Here is a 21,873-nt window from a genome sequence, read left to right on the forward strand (position 1 = left end):
TAAACCCTAACGACACTCTAAACCCTAACGACACTCTAAACCCTAACGACTCTAAAGCCTAACGACTCTAAACCCTAACGACTCTAAACCCTAACGACTCTAAACCCTAACGACTCTAAACCCTAACGACTCTAAACCCTAACGACTCTAAACCCTAACGACTCTAAACCCTAACGACTCTAAACCCTAACGACTCTAAACCCTAACGACTCTAAACCCTAACGACTCTAAACCCATAACGACTCTAAACCCTAACGACTCTAAACCCTAACGACTCTAAACCATAACGACTCTAAACCCTAACGGACTCTAAACCCTAACGACTCTAAACCTAACGACTCTAAACCCTAACGACTCTAAACCCTAACGACTCTAAACCCTAACGACTCTAAACCCTAACGACTCTAAACCCTAACGACTCTAAACCCTAACGACTCTAAACCCTAACGACTCTAAACCCTAACGACTCTAAACCCTAACGACTCTAAACCCTAACGACTCTAAACCCTAACGACTCTAAACCCTAACGACTCTAAACCCTAACGACTCTAAACCCTAACGACTCTAAACCCTAACGACTCTAAACCCTAACGACTCTAAACCCTAACGACTCTAAACCCTAACGACTCTAAACCTAACGACTCTAAACCCTAACGACTCTAAACCCTAACGACTCTAAACCCTAACGCCTCTAAACCCTAACGACTCTAAACCCTAACGACTCTAAACCCTAACGACTCTAAACCCTAACGACTCTAAACCCTAACGACTCTAAACCCTAACGACTCTAAACCCTAACGACTCTAAACCCTAACGACTCTAAACCCTAACGACTCTAAACCCTAACGACTCTAAACCCTAACGACTCTAAACCCTAACGACTCTAAACCCTAACGACTCTAAACCCTAACGACTCTAAACCCTAACGACTCTAAACCCTAACGACTCTAAACCCTAACGACTCTAAACCCTAACGACTCTAAACCCTAACGACTCTAAACCCTAACGACTCTAAACCCTAACGACTCTAAACCCTAACGACTCTAAACCCTAACGACTCTAAACCCTAACGACTCTAAACCCTAACGACTCTAAACCCTAACGACTCTAAACCCTAACGACTCTAAACCCTAACGACTCTAAACCCTAACGACTCTAAACCCAAACGACTCTAAACCCTAACGACTCTAAACCCTAACGACTCTAAACCCTAACGACTCTAAACCCTAACGACTCTAAACCCTAACGACTCTAAACCCTAACGACTCTAAACCCTAACGACTCTAAACCCTAACGACTCTAAACCCTAACGACTCTAAACCCTAACGACTCTAAACCCTAACGACTCTAAACCCTAACGACTCTAAACCCTAACGACTCTAAACCCTAACGACTCTAAACCCTAACGACTCTAAACCCTAACGACTCTAAACCCTAACGACTCTAAACCCTAACGACTCTAAACCCTAACGACTCTAAACCCTAACGACTCTAACCCTAACGACTCTAAACCCTAACGACTCTAAACCCTAACGACTCTAAACCCTAACGACTCTAAACCCTAACGACTCTAAACCCTAACGACTCTAAACCCTAACGACTCTAAACCCTAACGACTCTAAACCCTAACGACTCTAAACCCTAACGACTCTAAACCCTAACGACTCTAAACCCTAACGACTCTAAACCCTAACGACTCTAAACCCTAACGACTCTAAACCCTAACGACTCTAAACCCTAACGACTCTAAACCCTAACGACTCTAAACCCTAAGACTCTAAACCCTAACGACTCTAAACCCTAACGACTCTAAACCCTAACGACTCTAAACCCTAACGACTCTAAACCCTAACGACTCTAAACCCTAACGACTCTAAACCCTAACGACTCTAAACCCTAACGACTCTAAACCCTAACGACTCTAAACCCTAACGACTCTAAACCCTAACGACTCTAAACCCTAACGACTCTAAACCCTAACGACTCTAAACCCTAACGACTCTAAACCCTAACGACTCTAAACCCTAACGACTCTAAACCCTAACGACTCTAAACCCTAACGACTCTAAACCCTAACGACTCTAAACCCTAACGACTCTAAACCCTAACGACTCTAAACCCTAACGACTCTAAACCCTAACGACTCTAAACCCTAACGACTCTAAACCCTAACGACTCTAAACCCTAACGACTCTAAACCCTAACGACTCTAAACCCTAACGACTCTAAACCCTAACGACTCTAAACCCTAACGACTCTAAACCCTAACGACTCTAAACCCTAACGACTCTAAACCCTAACGACTCTAAACCCTAACGACTCTAAACCCTAACGACTCTAAACCCTAACGACTCTAAACCCTAACGACTCTAAACCCTAACGACTCTAAACCCTAACGACTCTAAACCCTAACGACTCTAAACCCTAACGACTCTAAACCCTAACGACTCTAAACCCTAACGACTCTAAACCCTAACGACTCTAAACCCTAACGACTCTAAACCCTAACGACTCTAAACCCTAACGACTCTAAACCCTAACGACTCTAAACCCTAACGACTCTAAACCCTAACGACTCTAAACCCTAACGACTCTAAACCCTAACGACTCTAAACCCTAACGACTCTAAACCCTAACGACTCTAAACCCTAACGACTCTAAACCCTAACGACTCTAAACCCTAACGACTCTAAACCCTAACGACTCTAAACCCTAACGACTCTAAACCCTAACGACTCTAAACCCTAACGACTCTAAACCCTAACGACTCTAAACCCTAACGACTCTAAACCCTAACGACTCTAAACCCTAACGACTCTAAACCCTAACGACTCTAAACCCTAACGACTCTAAACCCTAACGACTCTAAACCCTAACGACTCTAAACCCTAACGACTCTAAACCCTAACGACTCTAAACCCTAACGACTCTAAACCCTAACGACTCTAAACCCTAACGACTCTAAACCCTAACGACTCTAAACCCTAACGACTCTAAACCCTAACGACTCTAAACCCTAACGACTCTAAACCCTAACGACTCTAAACCCTAACGACTCTAAACCCTAACGACTCTAAACCCTAACGACTCTAAACCCTAACGACTCTAAACCCTAACGACTCTAAACCCTAACGACTCTAAACCCTAACGACTCTAAACCCTAACGACTCTAAACCCTAACGACTCTAAACCCTAACGACTCTAAACCCTAACGACTCTAAACCCTAACGACTCTAAACCCTAACGACTCTAAACCCTAACGACTCTAAACCCTAACGACTCTAAACCCTAACGACTCTAAACCCTAACGACTCTAAACCCTAACGACTCTAAACCCTAACGACTCTAAACCCTAACGACTCTAAACCCTAACGACTCTTACCCTAACGACTCTAAACCCTAACGACTCTAAACCCTAACGACTCTAAACCCTAACGACTCTAAACCCTAACGACTCTAAACCCTAACGACTCTAAACCCTAACGACTCTAAACCCTAACGACTCTAAACCCTAACGACTCTAAACCCTAACGACTCTAAACCCTAACGACTCTAAACCCTAACGACTCTAAACCCTAACGACTCTAAACCCTAACGACTCTAAACCCTAACGACTCTAAACCCTAACGACTCTAAACCCTAACGACTCTAAACCCTAACGACTCTAAACCCTAACGACTCTAAACCCTAACGACTCTAAACCCTAACGACTCTAAACCCTAACGACTCTAAACCCTAACGACTCTAAACCCTAACGACTCTAAACCCTAACGACTCTAAACCCTAACGACTCTAAACCCTAACGACTCTAAACCCTAACGACTCTAAACCCTAACGACTCTAAACCCTAACGACTCTAAACCCTAACGACTCTAAACCCTAACGACTCTAAACCCTAACGACTCTAAACCCTAACGACTCTAAACCCTAACGACTCTAAACCCTAACGACTCTAAACCCTAACGACTCTAAACCCTAACGACTCTAAACCCTAACGACTCTAAACCCTAACGACTCTAAACCCTAACGACTCTAAACCCTAACGACTCTAAACCCTAACGACTCTAAACCCTAACGACTCTAAACCCTAACGACTCTAAACCCTAACGACTCTAAACCCTAACGACTCTAAACCCTAACGACTCTAAACCCTAACGACTCTAAACCCTAACGACTCTAAACCCTAACGACTCTAAACCCTAACGACTCTAAACCCTAACGACTCTAAACCCTAACGACTCTAAACCCTAACGACTCTAAACCCTAACGACTCTAAACCCTAACGACTCTAAACCCTAACGACTCTAAACCCTAACGACTCTAAACCCTAACGACTCTAAACCCTAACGACTCTAAACCCTAACGACTCTAAACCCTAACGACTCTAAACCCTAACGACTCTAAACCCTAACGACTCTAAACCCTAACGACTCTAAACCCTAACGACTCTAAACCCTAACGACTCTAAACCCTAACGACTCTAAACCCTAACGACTCTAAACCCTAACGACTCTAAACCCTAACGACTCTAAACCCTAACGACTCTAACCCTAACGACTCTAAACCCTAACGACTCTAAACCCTAACGACTCTAAACCCTAACGACTCTAAACCCTAACGACTCTAAACCCTAACGACTCTAAACCCTAACGACTCTAAACCCTAACGACTCTAAACCCTAACGACTCTAAACCCTAACGACTCTAAACCCTAACGACTCTAAACCCTAACGACTCTAAACCCTAACGACTCTAAACCCTAACGACTCTAAACCCTAACGACTCTAAACCCTAACGACTCTAAACCCTAACGACTCTAAACCCTAACGACTCTAAACCCTAACGACTCTAAACCCTAACGACTCTAACCCTAACGACTCTAAACCCTAACGACTCTAAACCCTAACGACTCTAAACCCTAACGACTCTAAACCCTAACGACTCTAAACCCTAACGACTCTAAACCCTAACGACTCTAAACCCTAACGACTCTAAACCCTAACGACTCTAAACCCTAACGACTCTAAACCCTAACGACTCTAAACCCTAACGACTCTAAACCCTAACGACTCTAAACCCTAACGACTCTAAACCCTAACGACTCTAAACCCTAACGACTCTAAACCCTAACGACTCTAAACCCTAACGACTCTAAACCCTAACGACTCTAAACCCTAACGACTCTAAACCCTAACGACTCTAAACCCTAACGACTCTAAACCCTAACGACTCTAAACCCTAACGACTCTAAACCCTAACGACTCTAAACCCTAACGACTCTAAACCCTAACGACTCTAAACCCTAACGACTCTAAACCCTAACGACTCTAAACCCTAACGACTCTAAACCCTAACGACTCTAAACCCTAACGACTCTAAACCCTAACGACTCTAAACCCTAACGACTCTAAACCCTAACGACTCTAAACCCTAACGACTCTAAACCCTAACGACTCTAAACCCTAACGACTCTAAACCCTAACGACTCTAAACCCTAACGACTCTAAACCCTAACGACTCTAAACCCTAACGACTCTAAACCCTAACGACTCTAAACCCTAACGACTCTAAACCCTAACGACTCTAAACCCTAACGACTCTAAACCCTAACGACTCTAAACCCTAACGACTCTAAACCCTAACGACTCTAAACCCTAACGACTCTAAACCCTAACGACTCTAAACCCTAACGACTCTAAACCCTAACGACTCTAAACCCTAACGACTCTAAACCCTAACGACTCTAAACCCTAACGACTCTAAACCCTAACGACTCTAAACCCTAACGACTCTAAACCCTAACGACTCTAAACCCTAACGACTCTAAACCCTAACGACTCTAAACCCTAACGACTCTAAACCCTAACGACTCTAAACCCTACCGACTCTAAACCCTCACGACTCTAAACCCTAACGACTCTAAACCCTAACGACTCTAAACCCTAACGACTCTAAACCCTAACGACTCTAAACCCTAACGACTCTAAACCCTAACGACTCTAAACCCTAACGACTCTAAACCCTAACGACTCTAAACCCTAACGACTCTAAACCCTAACGACTCTAAACCCTAACGACTCTAAACCCTAACGACTCTAAACCCTAACGACTCTAAACCCTAACGACTCTAAACCCTAACGACTCTAAACCCTAACGACTCTAAACCCTAACGACTCTAAACCCTAACGACTCTAAACCCTAACGACTCTAAACCCTAACGACTCTAAACCCTAACGACTCTAAACCCTAACGACTCTAAACCCTAACGACTCTAAACCCTAACGACTCTAAACCCTAACGACTCTAAACCCTAACGACTCTAAACCCTAACGACTCTAAACCCTAACGACTCTAAACCCTAACGACTCTAAACCCTAACGACTCTAAACCCTAACGACTCTAAACCCTAACGACTCTAAACCCTAACGACTCTAAACCCTAACGACTCTAAACCCTAACGACTCTAAACCCTAACGACTCTAAACCCTAACGACTCTAAACCCTAACGACTCTAAACCCTAACGACTCTAAACCCTAACGACTCTAAACCCTAACGACTCTAAACCCTAACGACTCTAAACCCTAACGACTCTAAACCCTAACGACTCTAAACCCTAACGACTCTAAACCCTAACGACTCTAAACCCTAACGACTCTAAACCCTAACGACTCTAAACCCTAACGACTCTAAACCCTAACGACTCTAAACCCTAACGACTCTAAACCCTAACGACTCTAACCCTAACCCTAACCCTAACGACTCTAAACCCTAACGACTCTAAACCCTAACGACTCTAAACCCTAACGACTCTAAACCCTAACGACTCTAAACCCTAACGACTCTAAACCCTAACGACTCTAAACCCTAACGACTCTAAACCCTAACGACTCTAAACCCTAACGACTCTAAACCCTAACGACTCTAAACCCTAACGACTCTAAACCCTAACGACTCTAAACCCTACGACTCTAAACCCTAACGACTCTAAACCCTAACGACTCTAAACCCTAACGACTCTAAACCCTAACGACTCTAAACCCTAACGACTCTAAACCCTAACGACTCTAAACCCTAACGACTCTAAACCCTAACGACTCTAAACCCTAACGACTCTAAAACCTAACGACTCTAAACCCTAACGACTCTAAACCCTAACGACTCTAAACCCTAACGACTCTAAACCCTAACGACTCAAAACCCTAACGACTCTAAACCCTAACGACTCTAAACCCTAACGACTCTAAACCCTAACGACTCTAAACCTAACGACTCTAAACCCTAACGACTCTAAACCCTAACGACTCTAAACCCTAACGACTCTAAACCCTAACGACTCTAAACCCTAACGACTCTAAACCCTAACGACTCTAAACCCTAACGACTCTAAACCCTAACGACTCTAAACCCTACCGACTCTAAACCCTAACGACTCTAAACCCTAACGACTCTAAACCCTAACGACTCTAAACCCTAACGACTCTAAACCCCTAACGACTCTAACCCTAACGACTCTAAACCCTAACGACTCTAAACCCCTAACGACTCTAAACCCCTAACGACTCTAAACCCTAACGACTCTAACCCCTAACGACTCTAAACCCTAACGACTCTAAACCCTAACGACTCTAAACCCTAACGACTCTAAACCCTAACGACTCTAAACCCTAACGACTCTAAAGCACTAACGACTCTAAACCCTAACGACCTCTAAACCCTAACGACTCTAAACCCTAACGACTCTAAACCCTAACGACTCTAAACCCTAACGACTCTAACCCTAACGACTCTAAACCCTAACGACTCTAAACCCTAACGACTCTAAACCCTAACGACTCTAAACCCTAACGACTCTAAACCCTAACGACTCTAAACCCTAACGACTCTAAACCCTAACGACTCTAACCCTAACGACTCTAAACCCTAACGACTCTAAACCCTAACGACTCTAAACCCTAACGACTCTAACCCTAACGACTCTAAACCCTAACGACTCTAACCCCTAACGACTCTAAACCCTAACGACTCTAAACCCTAACGACTCTAACCCTAACGACTCTAACCCCTACCGACTCTAAACCCTAACGACTCTAAACCCTAACGACTCTAAACCCTAACGACTCTAAACCCTAACCCTAACCCTAACGACTCTAAACCCTAACGACTCTAAACCCTAACGACTCTAAACCCTAACGACTCTAAACCCTAACGACTCTAAACCCTAACGACTCTAAACCCTAACGACTCTAAACCCTAACGACTCTAAACCCTAACGACTCTAAACCCTAACGACTCTAAACCCTAACGACTCTAAACCCTAACGACTCTAAACCCTAACGACTCTAAACCCTAACGACTCTAAACCCTAACGACTCTAAACCCTAACGACTCTAAACCCTAACGACTCTAAACCCTAACGACTCTAAACCCTAACGACTCTAAACCCTAACGACTCTAAACCCTAACGACTCTAAACCCTAACGACTCTAAACCCTAACGACTCTAAACCCTAACGACTCTAAACCCTAACGACTCTAAACCCTAACGACTCTAAACCCTAACGACTCTAAACCCTAACGACTCTAAACCCTAACGACTCTAAACCCTAACGACTCTAAACCCTAACGACTCTAAACCCTAACGACTCTAAACCCTAACGACTCTAAACCCTAACGACTCTAAACCCTAACGACTCTAACCCTAACGACTCTAAACCCTAACGACTCTAAACCCTAACGACTCTAAACCCTAACGACTCTAAACCCTAACGACTCTAAACCCTAACGACTCTAAACCCTAACGACTCTAAACCCTAACGACTCTAAACCCTAACGACTCTAAACCCTAACGACTCTAAACCCTAACGACTCTAAACCCTAACGACTCTAAACCCTAACGACTCTAAACCCTAACGACTCTAAACCCTAACGACTCTAACCCTAACGACTCTAAACCCTAACGACTCTAAACCCTAACGACTCTAAACCCTAACGACTCTAAACCCTAACGACTCTAAACCCTAACGACTCTAAACCCTAACGACTCTAAACCCTAACGACTCTAAACCCTAACGACTCTAAACCCTAACGACTCTAAACCCTAACGACTCTAAACCCTAACGACTCTAAACCCTAACGACTCTAAACCCTAACGACTCTAAACCCTAACGACTCTAAACCCTAACGACTCTAACCCTAACGACTCTAAACCCTAACGACTCTAAACCCTAACGACTCTAAACCCTAACGACTCTAAACCCTAACGACTCTAAACCCCTAACGACTCTAAACCCTAACGACTCTAAACCCTAACGACTCTAAACCCTAACGACTCTAAACCCTAACGACTCTAACCCTAACGACTCTAAACCCTAACGACTCTAAACCCTAACGACTCTAAACCCTAACGACTCTAAACCCTAACGACTCTAAACCCTAACGACTCTAAACCCTAACGACTCTAAACCCTAACGACTCTAAAACCCTAACGACTCTAAACCCTAACGACTCTAAACCCTAACGACTCTAAACCCTAACGACTCTAAACCCTAACGACTCTAAACCCTAACGACTCTAAACCCTAACGACTCTAAACCCTAACGACTCTAAACCCTAACGACTCTAAACCCTAACGACTCTAACCCTAACGACTCTAAACCCTAACGACTCTAAACCCTAACGACTCTAAACCCTAACGACTCTAAACCCTAACGACTCTAAACCCTACAACCCTAAACCCTAACGACTCTAAACCCTAACGACTCTAAACCCTAACGACTCTAAACCCTAACGACTCTAACCCTAACGACTCTAAACCCTAACGACTCTAAACCCTAACGACTCTAAACCCTAACGACTCTAAACCCTAACGACTCTAAACCCTAACGACTCTAAACCCTAACGACTCTAAACCCTAACGACTCTAAACCCTAACGACTCTAACCCTAACGACTCTAAACCCTAACGACTCTAAACCCTAACGACTCTAAACCCTAACGACTCTAAACCCTAACGACTCTAAACCCTAACGACTCTAAACCCTAACGACTCTAAACCCTAACGACTCTAAACCCTAACGACTCTAAACCCTAACGACTCTAAACCCTAACGACTCTAACCCTAACGACTCTAAACCCTAACGACTCTAAACCCTAACGACTCTAAACCCTAACGACTCTAAACCCCTAACGACTCTAAACCCTAACGACTCTAAACCCTAACGACTCTAAACCCTAACGACTCTAAACCCTAACGACTCTAAACCCTAACGACTCTAAACCCTAACGACTCTAAACCCTAACGACTCTAAACCCTAACGACTCTAAACCCTAACGACTCTAAACCCTAACGACTCTAAACCCTAACGACTCTAAACCCTAACGACTCTAAACCCTAACGACTCTAAACCCTAACGACTCTAAACCCTAACGACTCTAAACCCTAACGACTCTAAACCCTAACGACTCTAAACCCTAACGACTCTAAACCCTAACGACTCTAAACCCTAACGACTCTAAACCCTAACGACTCTAAACCCTAACGACTCTAAACCCTAACGACTCTAAACCCTAACGACTCTAACCCTAACGACTCTAAACCCTAACGACTCTAAACCCTAACGACTCTAAACCCTAACGACTCTAAACCCTAACGACTCTAAACCCTAACGACTCTAAACCCTAACGACTCTAAACCCTAACGACTCTAAACCCTAACGACTCTAACCCCTAACGACTCTAAACCCTAACGACTCTAAACCCTAACGACTCTAAACCCTAACGACTCTAAACCCTAACGACTCTAAACCCTAACGACTCTAAACCCTAACGACTCTAAACCCTAACGACTCTAAACCCTAACGACTCTAAACCCTAACGACTCTAAACCCTAACGACTCTAAACCCTAACGACTCTAAACCCTAACGACTCTAAACCCTAACGACTCTAAACCCTAACGACTCTAAACCCTAACGACTCTAAACCCTAACGACTCTAAACCCTAACGACTCTAAACCCTAACGACTCTAAACCCTAACGACTCTAAACCCTAACGACTCTAAACCCTAACGACTCTAAACCCTAACGACTCTAAACCCTAACGACTCTAAACCCTAACGACTCTAAACCCTAACGACTCTAAACCCTAACGACTCTAAACCCTAACGACTCTAAACCCTAACGACTCTAAACCCTAACGACTCTAAACCCTAACGACTCTAAACCCTAACGACTCTAACCCTAACGACTCTAAACCCTAACGACTCTAAACCCTAACGACTCTAAACCCTAACGACTCTAAACCCTAACGACTCTAAACCCTAACGACTCTAAACCCTAACGACTCTAAACCCTAACGACTCTAAACCCTAACGACTCTAAACCCTAACGACTCTAAACCCTAACGACTCTAAACCCTAACGACTCTAAACCCTAACGACTCTAAACCCTAACGACTCTAAACCCTAACGACTCTAAACCCTAACGACTCTAAACCCTAACGACTCTAAACCCTAACGACTCTAAACCCTAACGACTCTAAACCCTAACGACTCTAAACCCTAACGACTCTAAACCCTAACGACTCTAAACCCTAACGACTCTAAACCCTAACGACTCTAAACCCTAACGACTCTAAACCCTAACGACTCTAAACCCTAACGACTCTAAACCCTAACGACTCTAAACCCTAACGACTCTAAACCCTAACGACTCTAAACCCTAACGACTCTAAACCCTAACGACTCTAAACCCTAACGACTCTAAACCCTAACGACTCTAAACCCTAACGACTCTAAACCCTAACGACTCTAAACCCTAACGACTCTAAACCCTAACGACTCTAAACCCTAACGACTCTAAACCCTAACGACTCTAAACCCTAACGACTCTAAACCCTAACGACTCTAAACCCTAACGACTCTAAACCCTAACGACTCTAAACCCTAACGACTCTAAACCCTAACGACTCTAAACCCTAACGACTCTAAACCCTAACGACTCTAAACCCTAACGACTCTAAACCCTAACGACTCTAAACCCTAACGACTCTAAACCCTAACGACTCTAAACCCTAACGACTCTAAACCCTAACGACTCTAAACCCTAACGACTCTAAACCCTAACGACTCTAAACCCTAACGACTCTAAACCCTAACGACTCTAAACCCTAACGACTCTAAACCCTAACGACTCTAAACCCTAACGACTCTAAACCCTAACGACTCTAAACCCTAACGACTCTAAACCTCACGACTCTAAACCCTAACGACTCTAAACCCTAACGACTCTAAACCCTAACGACTCTAAACCCTAACGACTCTAAACCCTAACGACTCTAAACCCTAACGACTCTAAACCCTAACGACTCTAAACCCTAACGACTCTAAACCCTAACGACTCTAAACCCTAACGACTCTAAACCCTAACGACTCTAAACCCTAACGACTCTAAACCCTAACGACTCTAAACCCTAACGACTCTAAACCCTAACGACTCTAAACCCTAACGACTCTAAACCCTAACGACTCTAAACCCTAACGACTCTAAACCCTAACGACTCTAAACCCTAACGACTCTAACCCTAACGACTCTAAACCCTAACGACTCTAAACCCTAACGACTCTAAACCCTAACGACTCTAAACCCTAACGACTCTAACCCTAACGACTCTAAACCCTAACGACTCTAAACCCTAACGACTCTAAACCCTAACGACTCTAAACCCTAACGACTCTAAACCCTAACGACTCTAAACCCTAACGACTCTAAACCCTAACGACTCTAAACCCTAACGACTCTAAACCCTAACGACTCTAAACCCTAACGACTCTAAACCCTAACGACTCTAAACCCTAACGACTCCGACTCTAAACCCAACAGTTCAGCGATACATTTCGGCGATACAACATTTCGTCAATACAACGTTTCGGCGATACAACAGTTCGGCGATACATTTTGTCAATACAACATTTTGGCTATACACTGTACAACATTTCAGCGATACAACATTTTGGAGATACAACATTTTGGCGATACAACATTTCGTCGCTACAACAATCACTGAGAGTTTGATTCCTCCCAACATTCTGTTTTACACCTTTAACCACTAACACATACTTGGATCACCAAGTTGACAACCCATCTATCAGGCAATGAAGGAGATTGGACACATTTTGGATGGGCACCACAGGTTCTTTCGAAACCCGCAACAGGTTAGGGTTAGAGAGCACCGGGTGACAAAATTATACTTTCTCCAAAATGAACACCCAGTGCCTGGAGTAATATCTCCAGGAAGGCCCATTGGGTGTGACTACAGCATTAGGATTGGGAGGAGACTGACAAACCATAGCAGATATTTCTATCAGCAGAGAGCCAAGTCTTAGTGAAATTGTACCAACGCAGATGTATCCAAATCAGGGATTTAAACCAACTGCAAAAACTACAGTACTTGGAAGGGCAGCATTAATAAAAGTGAGACTTAACCACAATATTAAACTCTACGTTCCCTGTAACAGGAGCCAAGTACAACCGGGGAACATGGCTCTGTTCAAAGACAAAGTGCTGGAGGCATTCAGCAGTTCAGGCACAATCTGCCTGACTGCAAGTGGAATGGACAGATGACACCTCAGGTCAGCAACCTTCCTCAGACTGATGAAAGAGAGTGAAAAGAGGCAGAGGCACGCAGGACAAAGCCAGCAAGGAAATAGGTGGTACACGTGAGGAATGATGAGCATATGGATGGAGTGAGTGCCAAAGGTTCAAGGTGAAAGGGACAAAATGCCAAATAAGGAGAGAACGGAAATATGAAACCAGGAAAGAAGGGTGGAAGGAATAGAGGGAATATGGAACTCCTGTTTGAGAGATCAGCGTACAAGGACTAGTTAGTTGGTATTTCTTAGTTATTACTATTTAGTTATTATCATTATTTAGTTATTGTTATTTAGTTATTACTATTATTTAGTTATTGTTATTTGTTATTTAGTTATTACTTAGTTAATGAAGGGAAGTATGCTCATCTCTCAACTCCTTGTCCATATTTCCCTTTTAACTTCCAACCCCACCTCACCCTGGTTTGACATTTCACAGTTCTTGTCCTAAAAATAAATTGGATAGTTATATGGATGGGAAAGGAATGGAGGGTTATGGTCTGAGCGCAGGTATATGGGACTAGAGGAGACTATGTGTTCGGCACGGACTAGAGGGGTCGAGATGGCCTGTTTCCGTGCTGTAATTGTTATATGGTTATATGGTTATATGGTTATCCAACATGTTTGATCACTTTCACCTTCAGCCTTTGGCACTTACTCCATCCATTTGCTCATCACCCACTCACCTGTAATCCACCCATCACCTGTCAGGCAGTGCCCAACCCCTACCTCATTTCCAGCTCTCCCCCGTATTTCAGACTGAGAGCTCCCGACCCGATTAGTCATCTGTCCAATCCTTCAGAGGTTGTCAAACCCACCAAGTTCCTCCAGCACTGTGTATTTACTCACGATTCAAACATGGGGTGGCTTGTGTTGCAAAAAAAAGTATGTTTGCAACACGAGGAATTTCATTTACCAGACACTCATACCAATAAAAAGCTACAGAACACAAAGTTTAAATTATTCCCTTCTTTGGTCTCCCGTGGTCTGGGGCCTCGGGCCTTCCGTTTATGGGACGATCTTGTCTCCCGTAGCCGGCGGTCGGGCCGTCCGTGTCGGGGGTCCTGCATCGGGGGGTTGAATCCCAGCTCACTTGGGGTCTAGTTGAACCTTTTGCGTTCTTTGGGGCTTCCCGACATCGGTCTCTACTAGAGACTGCGAGCTCCTCGATGTTGAAGAAACAAATTTTGAAAAGCCATCAATAATTGAACACATTTATCCCATTAAACTGAAGAGGGTTAGAAATACGTACCTTATCTCCTATGACATCCATAAAGACCAAATCCAGGTAGACTTGATGCTGAAAAATCAATTTAACATAACATTTTAATGTTTGAAATGTTCCAACGTCCTTCTCTACAATTAGACAAAGTGCTGGAGTAACTCAGTGGGTCGGACAGTCCCGGGTGAGAAGATTCTAGTCCTCAAGGTAAAAACACTTGGACATGTGGACAATGCCTGGAGATGCATCTCCAACCAGGACCATGGTGTCTCTGCAGTCAGGACTCCTACAGATTGGACCAATATTAAGGTAGTCTAATACATTTAGACTACCTTAAGAGTTTAAGGTCTGAAGAGTCCCAACCCAGAATTACCAATCCATGTTCTCCAGCGATGTTGCTGCACCCATCGAGTTGCTCCAGCACTGACACAATCTACAAGCACAGCAACACCACAGTTACATCAAACACCCATTATATTTCACAAGTGTTCTCCCAACCTTGTTGCCCGATGTCTTACTCTCCACGTGGACATTTAAACATTAGATATAAACAAACATTCAGTGGTGTCCAGATGGTTACAAAATACCTGGAAAAACCCCAACCCCCCCAGAGCTCCAGTTAAAAATATTAAACTCTACGTTCCCTGTAACAGGAGCCAACTACAACCGGGGAACATGGCTCTGCCCAAAGACAAAGTGCTGGAGGCATTCAGCAGTTCAGGCACAATCTGCCTGACTGCAAGTGGAATGGACAGATGACACCTCAGGTCAGCAACCTTCCTCAGACTGATGAAAGCGAGTGAAAAGAGGCAGAGGCACGCAGGACAAAGCCAGCAAGGAAATAGGTGGTACATGTGAGGCGTGATGAGCATATGGATGGAGTAAGTGCCAAAGGCTCAAGGTGAAAGGGACAAAATGCCAAATAAGGAGAGAACGGAAATATGAAACTAGGAGAGATGGGTGGAAGGGATAGAAGGAATATGGAACTGTTTGAGAGATGAGCGTACAAGGACTAGTTAATTGTTATTACTTAGTTATTCTTATTTGGTGGTATTTAGTTATGGTTATTTAGTTATGGTTATTTAGTTATGGTTATTTAGTTATTACTCAGTTAATGAAGGGAAGTATGCTCATCTCTCAACTGTCCCATATTTCCCTTTTACCTTCCAACCCCACCTCACCCTGGTTTGACATTTCACAGTTCTTGTCCTTATCCAACATGTTTGATCACCTTCACCTTCAGCCTTTTGCACTTACTCCATCCATTTGCCCATCACCCACTCACCTGTAATCCACCCATTACCTGTCAGGCAGTGCCCAACCCCCACCTCATTTCCAGCTCTCCCCCGTATTTCAGACCGAGAGCTCCCGACCCGATTAGTCATTTGTCCAATCCTTCAGAGGTTGTCAAACCCACCAAGTTCCTCCAGCACTGTGTATTTACTCACGATTCAAACATGGGGTGGCTCGTGTTGCAAAAAAAAGTATGTTTGCAACACGAGGAATTTCATTTACCAGACACTCATACCAATAAAAAGCTACAGAACACAAAGTTTAAATTATTCCCTTCTTTGGTCTCCCGTGGTCTGGGGCCTCGGGCCTTCCGTTTATGGGACGATCTTGTCTCCCGTAGCCGGCGGTCGGGCCGTCCGTGTCGGGGGTCCTGCATCGGGGGGTTGAATCCCAGCTCACTTGGGGTCTAGTTGAACCTTTTGCGTTCTTTGGGGCTTCCCGACATCGGTCTCTACTAGAGACTGCGAGCTCCTCGATGTTGAAGAAACAAATTTTGAAAAGCCATCAATAATTGAACACATTTATCCCATTAAACTGAAGAGGGTTAGAAATACGTACCTTATCTCCTATGACATCCATAAAGACCAAATCCAGGTAGACTTGATGCTGAAAAATCAATTTAACATAACATTTTAATGTTTGAAATGTTCCAACGTCCTTCTCTACAATTAGACAAAGTGCTGGAGTAACTCAGTGGGTCGGACAGTCCTGGGTGAGAAGATTCTAGTCCTCAAGGTAACAACACTTGGACATGTGGACAATGCCTGGAGATGCATCTCCAACCAGGACCATTGTGTCTCTGTAGTCAGGACTCCTACAGGTTGCACCAATATTAAGGTAGTCTAATACATTTAGACTACTTTAACCCAACCCGGAATTACCAATCCATGTTCTCCAACGATGTTGCTGCACCCATCGAGTTGCTCCAGCACTGACACAATCTACAAGCACAGCAACACCCCAGTTACATCAAATACCCATTATATTTCACAAGTGTTCTCCCAACCTTGTTGCCCTAACCCTAAACCTAACGCACGTGGACATTTAAATGTTAGATATAGAGATTTACTAGAATGTTGCCTGGGTTTCAACAACTAAGTTACAGAGATAGGTTGAATAAGTTAGGTCTTTATTCTCTGGAGCGCAGAAGGTTAAGGGGGGACTTGATAGAGGTCTTTAAAATGATGAGAGGGATAGACAGACTTGATGTGATCAAGCTTTTCCCTTTGAGAATAGGAAAGATTCAAACAAGAGGACATGACTTCAGAATTAAGGGACAGAAGTTTAGGGGTAACAGGAGGGGGAACTTCTTTACTCAGAGAGTGGTAGCGGTGTGGAATGAGCTTCCAGTGGAAGTGGTGGCGGCAGGTTCGTTGGTATCACTTAAGAATAAATTGGATAGGCCTATGGATGAGAAGGGAATGGAGGGTTATGGTATGAGTGCAGGCAGGTGGGACTAAGGAAAAAAAATTGTTCGGCGCGGACTTGTAGGGCCGAGATGGCCTGTTTCCGTGCTGTAATTGTTATATGGTTATATGGTTATAAACAAACATTCAGTGGTGTCCAGGTGGTTAAAAAATACCTGGAAAAACCCAACCCCCCAGAGCTTCAGTCAAAACTATTAAACTCTACTTTCCCTGTAACCGGAGCCAACTACAACCGGGGAACATGGCTCTGTTCAAAGACAAAGTGCTGGAGGCATTCAGCAGTTCAGGCACAATCTGCCTGACTGCAAGTGGAATGGACAGATGACACCTCAGGTCAGCAACCTTCCTCAGACTGATGAAAGCGAGTGAAAAGAGGCAGAGGCACGCAGGACAAAGCCAGCAAGGAAATAGGTGGTACACGTGAGGAATGATGAGCATATGGATGGAGTGAGTGCCAAAGGTTCAAGGTGAAAGGGACAAAATGCCAAATAAGGAGAGAACGGAAATATGAAACCAGGAAAGAAGGGTGGAAGGAATAGAGGGAATATGGAACTCCTGTTTGAGAGATGAGCGTACAAGGACTAGTTAGTTGGTATTTCTTAGTTATTACTATTTAGTTATTATCATTATTTAGTTATTGTTATTTAGTTATTACTATTATTTAGTTATTGTTATTTAGTTATTACTTAGTTAATGAAGGGAAGTATGCTCATCTCTCAACTCCTTGTCCATATTTCCCTTTTAACTTCCAACCCCACCTCACCCTGGTTTGACATTTCACAGTTCTTGTCCTTATCCAACATGTTTGATCACCTTCACCTTCAGCCTTTTGCACTTACTCCATCCATTTGCCCATCACCCACTCACCTGTAATCCACCCATTACCTGTCAGGCAGTGCCCAACCCCCACCTCATTTCCAGCTCTCCCCTGTATTTCAGACCGAGAGCTCCCGACCCGATTAGTCATTGTCCAATCTTTCAGAGGTTGTCAAACCCACCAAGTTCCTCCAGCACTGTGTATTTACTCACGATTCAAGCATGGAGTGGCTCGTGTTGCAAAAAAAAGTGCTTTGCAACACGAGGAATTTCATTTATCAGACACTCATACCAATAAAAAGCAAAAGAACACAAAGTTCAAACTCTTCCCTTCTTTGGTCTCCCGCGGTCTGGGGCCTCGAGCCTTCCGTTGACGGCACGAACTTGACTACTGTAGCCGGCGGTCGGGCCGTCCATGTCGGGGGTCCTGCATGGGGGGGGGGGGGGGGGTTCAATCCCAGCTCACTCGGGGTCTAGTCGATCCTTTTGCGTTCTTTGGAGCTTCCCGACATCGGTCTCTACCAGAGACTGCGAGCTCCTAGATGTTGAAGAAACAAATTTGGAAAAACCATCAATAATTGAACACATTTATCCCATTAAACTGAAGAGGGTTAGAAATACGTACCTTATCCTCCTAAGATATCCATAAAGACCAAATCCAGGAAGACTTGATGCTGAAAAATCAAATTAACATAACATTTTAATGTTTGAAATGTTCCAACGTACTTCTCTACAATTAGACAAAGTGCTGGAGTAACTCAGTGGGTCGGACAGTCCCGGGTGAGAAGATTCTAGTCCTCAAGGTAAAAACACTTGGACATGTGGACAATGCCTGGAGATGTATCTCCAACCAGGACCATTGTGTCTCTGCAGTCAGGACTCCTACAGGTTGGACCAATATTAAGGTAGTCCAATATATTTAGACTATCTAAAGAGTTTAAGGTCTGAAGAGTCCCAACCCAGAATTACCAATCCATGTTCTCCAGCAATGTTGCTGCACCCATCGAGTTGCTCCAGCACTGACACAATTTACAAGCACAGCAACACCCCAGTTACATCAAATACCCATTATATTTCACAAATGTTCTCCCAACCTTGTTGCCCGATGCCTCACTCTTCACGTGGACATTTAAAACGTTAGATATAAACAAACATTCAGTGGTGTCCAGATGGTTAAAAATACCTGGAAAAACCCAACCCCCCAGAGCTTCCGTCAAAAATATTAAACTCTACTTTCCCTGTAACAGGAGCCAACTACAACTGGGGAACATGGCTCCGTCCAAAAACAAAGTGCTGGAGGCATTCAGCAGTTCTGGCACAATCTGCCTGACTGCAAGTGGAATGGACAGATGACACCTCAGGTCAGCAACCTTCCTCAGACTGATGAAAGAGAGTGAAAAGAGGCAGAGGCACGCAGGACAAAGCCAGCAAGGAAATAGATGGTACACGTGAGGAGTGATGAGCATATGGATGGAGTGAGTGCCAAAGGCTCAAGGTGAAAGGGACAAAATGCCAAATAAGGAGAAAACGGAAATATGAAACTAGGGGAGATGGGTGGAAGGATAGAGGGAATATAACTGTTTGAGAGATGAGCGTACAAGGACTAGTTAGTTGGTATTTCTTAGTTATTACTATTTAGTTATTATTTAGTTATTACTTAGTTATTATTATTTAGTTAATGTTATTTAGTTATTACTAAGTCAATGAAGGGAAGTATGCTCCTCTCTCAACTGTCCCATATTTCCCTTTTACCTTCCAACCCCACCTCGCCCTAGTTTTACATTTCACAGTTTTTGTCCTTATCCAACATGTTTGATCACTTTCACCTTCAACCTTTGGCACTTACTCCATCCATTTGCCCATCACCCACTCACCTGTAATCCACCCATCACTTGTCAGGCAGTGCCCAACCCCCACCTCATTTCCTGCTCTCCCCCGTATTTCAGACTGAGAGCTCCCGACCCGATTAGTCATCTGTCCAATCCTTCAGGGGGTTGTCAAACCCACCAAGTTCCTCCAGCACTGTGTATTTACTCACGATTCAAGCATGGAGTGGCTCGTGTTGCAAAAAAAAGTGCTTTGCAACACGAGGAATTTCATTTACCAGACACTCATACCAATAAAAAGCAAAAGAACACAAAGTTCAAACTCTTCCCTTCTTTGGTCTGGGGCCTCGAGCCTTCCGTTGACGGCACGAACTTGACTCCTGTAGCCGGCGGTCGGGCCGTCCGTGTCGGGGGTCCTGCATGGGGGGGGGGGGGGGGGGGGGGGGTTCAATCCCAGCTCACTCGGGGTCTAGTTGATCCTTTTGCGTTCTTTGGAGCTTCCCGACATCGGTCTCTACCAGAGACTACGAGCTCCTAGATGTTGAAGAAACAAATTTGGAAAAACCATCAATAATTGAACACATTTATCCCATTAAACTGAAGAGGGTTAGAAATACGTACCTTATCCTCCTAAGATATCCATAAAGACCAAATCCAGGAAGACTTGATGCTGAAAAATCAAATTAACATTTTAATGTTTGAAATGTTTCAACGTCCTTCTCTACAATTAGACAAAGTGCGGGAGTAACTCAGTTGGTCGGACAGTCCTGGGTGAGAAGATTCTAGTCCTCAAGGTAAAAACACTTGGACATGTGGACAATGCCTGGAGAAGTATCTCCAACCAGGACCATTGTGTCTCTGCAGTCAGGACTCCTACAGGTTGGACCAATATTAAGGTAGTCCAATATATTTAGACTATCTTAAGAGTTTAAGGTCTGAAGAGTCCCAACCCAGAATTACCAATCCATGTTCTCCAGCAATGTTGCTGCACCCATCGCGTTGCTCCAACACTGACACAATTTACAAGCACAGCAACACCCCAGTTACATCAAATACCCATTATATTTCACAAATGTTCTCCCAACCTTGTTGCCCGATGCCTCACTCTTCACGTGGACATTTAAAACGTTAGATATAAACAAACATTCAGTGGTGTCCAGATGGTTAAAAATACCTGGAAAAACCCAACCCCCCAGAGCTTCCGTCAAATATATTGAACTCTACTTTCCCTGTAACAGGAGCCAACTACAACTGGGGAACATGGCTCCGTCCAAAAACAAAGTGCTGGAGGCATTCAGCAGTTCTGGCACAATCTGCCTGACTGCAAGTGGAATGGACAGATGACACCTCAGGTCAGCAACCTTCCTCAGACTGATGAAAGAGAGTGAAAAGAGGCAGAGGCATGCAGGACAAAGCCAGCAAGGAAATAGATGGTACACGTGAGGAGTGATGAGCATATGGATGGAGTGAGTGCCAAAGGCTCAAGGTGAAAGGGACAAAATGCCAAATAAGGAGAGAACGGAAATATGAAACTAGGGGAGATGGGTGGAAGGATAGAGGGAATATGGAACTGTTTGAGAGATGAGCGTACAAGGACTAGTTAGTTGGTATTTCTTAGTTATTACTATTTAGTTATTATTTAGTTAT

The 21,873-nt window shown here is 44.0% G+C and overlaps 1 long non-coding RNA gene across 1 annotated transcript; it reads right to left on the reverse strand.

Annotated features, from left to right (window-relative positions):
* Positions 1 to 16,878: 16,878 nt before the first annotated feature.
* Positions 16,879 to 21,224, reverse strand: LOC116980153. The gene is made up of 3 exons (XR_004413862.1): positions 21,069 to 21,224; positions 20,227 to 20,233; positions 16,879 to 16,933 (listed from the first exon to the last, which is right to left on the reverse strand). It is a non-coding gene; the product is annotated as an uncharacterized LOC116980153 (long non-coding RNA).
* Between the last annotated feature and the right edge of the window lie 649 nt (positions 21,225 to 21,873).

This window comes from Amblyraja radiata, chromosome 13 (assembly GCF_010909765.2).
Source record: "Amblyraja radiata isolate CabotCenter1 chromosome 13, sAmbRad1.1.pri, whole genome shotgun sequence".
Classification (NCBI taxonomy): Eukaryota; Metazoa; Chordata; class Chondrichthyes; order Rajiformes; family Rajidae; genus Amblyraja; species Amblyraja radiata.